Here is a 3,448-nt window from a genome sequence, read left to right on the forward strand (position 1 = left end):
TCTTCAGACTAGAGAAGGACAAAGAAATCTTCCTACCCCCAACCGTCATTTTAAATTAGTCGTCAAATAGCTGCCATTCATCCTCCCTGTGTCTGTGGCTTTGTCATTGAACTATCTCTGTTATCTCCTTTGCACTTTTTTATTGCTTCATTGAGGTATCTTTTCAATAGGAAAACAACAGCTCTTGTTCCAGGTTTATAAGAGGGTTGTTGGAAACAGGATGCCAGCCAGCTTTTGTTCAGGATTCATTTCTTTGTTAGCCTCCTTGAAATTATTTTTATTTGGCTACTGGTTATGACTTTTCTGTTTTAGACCTAATGTATACTGTCTAATAAGAGCACCTATGCAGGCCATGGAGCCATTCTCTGACAGGAACAGTGGCGGACATAGGGAGGTAAGAAGTGTGTCACTGCACAAGGGCCCCAGACCCTTCTTAGCCAACAGAGGTCCCTGCAGCGGGTCTAAGTCTGTCCAGCAGGGGGGCTTTAATATCAGTATATCAGTATTGGTATAGATGTCTGCCACTGGACAGGAGGATGGTATTTAGCAAGGCTTAGGGCTTAGGAACATGACAAATCAGCTTTTCTCAACATTTTTACCCCCCATCAAACCTTTAAAATATTGTTCAGGTTTTGGGGAACCCTTATTAGGGGTCAATGAGGGAAAACGCTTTTTAATTGGTGGCCCTTAGAAAGAACACCTCACCTATAGTGATGACCAAAGACAACTAAAAACCTCATTAGTGTCATGCAGATGGCTCTTCCAAGTGCTGTTGGCCCCAAAACCCGCCACAATTGAAGAAATCACTAAAACCTTTGAAGGAATCTTGGGGTTCCACTGAACTCTGATTAAGAATAGCTGCAGTAGATTTTTGTCGCCCAAGTGATCAAGATTATTGCTTTTAGAAATCCAGAATGTGTATAACGGACCCCAACATTGTTTATCAATCCGTCCTAGTGGATCAATGAACAACCCTAGTGGGAACCACCACTGTACCTTCCATTAGAGGGGTGCCACTCGCTCGTTTGCTTGTTGGTTTCATTGTCACTGGAATCAATTATTTCCAGATTGTTTTAGCGACAGAAATCTGACATATGTACAAGGCTTTAATCAAAAAAGTCCAACTAAATTAAAAAACTCAAAATAAGTATAAAGAGGCAGGTAGGTCAGTGTTTCCTTGCTAATAAAGATATCACACCCCTTGCAAGGATAAAACCGTTTGGTAATAAAGTTGAGTGCATTTTTGCCTAAATCTAATCTATATTTTTTATTAATATAATATTCAGTGTTTAAAAGTAATAAGTAAACGGCACATTAATATTTTGCATTAAAAATAAAGTTTTTTTATTTTTGGGGCAGGTGCAAAAAAATGATATCCACACAAGAATAGAACAAATTAATATACTTATTCTCAAGTGTCATGTTGCCACCTTGTGGTCACAAATCCGTATTACATATTGTAGATCAGACCATGAAATTTTTGCTGACTGCCTATGAGACAAATTTATCATTCATAAAGTATTTGTACAATAAAATGTATAATATACCTGTTTGTATTTTTCATTCCCTTCCATATGGTTCCATATCAGGATACAGGCCTTAAAAAATTTCCAACTTTGTTTTTTTTCAAAGCATGTCCCTAATAAATTAGACCCAGGATACTAAACCCTCTTGGTTACCAGACCAAATTTTACAGTTTAGTAATAAATGTGTCACCTTGCTTAGAAATTTACTAAAAAATGTATTTTTTTTTAGGACAAATACATTATTTTAGTACCCTTTAATAATATTGCAACTGGGATTTTTTGTGATTTTATGAGTATAATATAGGCAAACTTGGATGTGTGAATCTGAACAGCAACACCTCTCAAGTGTGCTTTATCTGCTGCTTGCTCACCATATAATTCCTAAACTCGAATTAAAGATTTGGGGTAAGATTTTTTTATTCATTATGTGACAGCAAACTGTGTTTGAAAAACAAAAAAACAAAACATCAATTAGAAAGGAGAAACATTAACGCAACTATGCAATTATTAGATCAAGTAAATTAGATGAACAACCTGGTAATGAATCAACATAAATCAATTACCAAACAAATTACCTTTCAGATTTGATCCATTGCATAATTAGAACTGAATATATGAAAATAATGATCTACCATTTAATTTACTTGATTTTTATCATAAATCTTACCCACCAAAACAGTGGGCCCCAACCTTTTGGAGCTCGCAGACCACTAATCTCACAGACTCTGGAGCGCGCATACGCAGGGAGCTGTGTGTCACTCAAAGGGGAAGAAACTTCACTTAGTCATGTCATGATGCCGGAACCTGCCCACTCCCCCATTGCAGATCTGAGCCTGCGATGGGAAAGTGGGCGAGTTGTGTCTAGAGACATAACCCGCACACCACCCTGAGCATGCGATGAATATAGGATACATGCCCTGAGGCTCCGGCCGGTGAACTCCCCCAAATGGGGTCCTTTTCCTGACCCCGCTGCTGGGTGCACTGGCCACTGGTGGGCCACAGGCCCGGGGTAAAGCACCCTGCACTAAATTATATCCTACGTGGCTTACAGCTAATGCCGTAATATTTGTTGATTATAAGTTTGAGTAGAATACAAAAATATTGACTCAAAAAAACAAAAACTTTCCAGCTTGTGGTAGGTTGTACTGATCATTCATTTCAAATAGAAGAAAGAATAGCTTTCAGGTCACAGTGGATTCTGGCAAAACAAAAGCTTCTGTGTGGACCACATGCTGTTCTTGGTTGATTTCTGCCTGTCTTTAATAAACCAAAGGCTGATGAAAACAAGCCATGTGACCATTACATGCATTGCTCGATAATATTGGGCCTTGAGGGATGGATGGGCTACCTAGCAATGTAAATTGGTGTACTCAATACATGTTGAACACCAGGGGTTCTATTTATAAAACAGGAAATCTGACATTTAATCAAACATTCCCTCATGGGAATCACCACTGAAATCCATGGACCTGGAAGATTCCCACAAGGTAATTTATAAGAGAATGCATGATTCCCTGTTATAAATAGAGCCCAAATATTTTTTGCGAATCATTTTTTTTTCAACTTTTATACTGGCAATGACAATTTTTAAAGAACGAGGTGGCTGCAGAGCTGGTGTTGGACACTGTCCATAGAGGACATTCCTTCTTTATTGGGTTAACGCCCATATATATGCAATAGGAAGTGCTATATGAAGGACCTGTGTGGACACAGATAATAATAAAGGTATTGGCTCTTGTTGCCCATGACACCAGCTCCCAGGTGACTGTAGTACTTGGGTGGGTCGGGCTTATACCTTGTGGAGGCTTATTTAAATAGCATCTACCGTATTTTTCCGACCATAAGACGCACTTTTTTTCCTCCTAAAGTGGGGGGAAAATCAGGGTGCGTCTTATGGTCCGAATGCAGAGGTACAGGGGCAT

Source organism: Pyxicephalus adspersus, chromosome 1, assembly GCF_032062135.1.
Source record: "Pyxicephalus adspersus chromosome 1, UCB_Pads_2.0, whole genome shotgun sequence".
NCBI classification, from domain to species: Eukaryota; Metazoa; Chordata; class Amphibia; order Anura; family Pyxicephalidae; genus Pyxicephalus; species Pyxicephalus adspersus.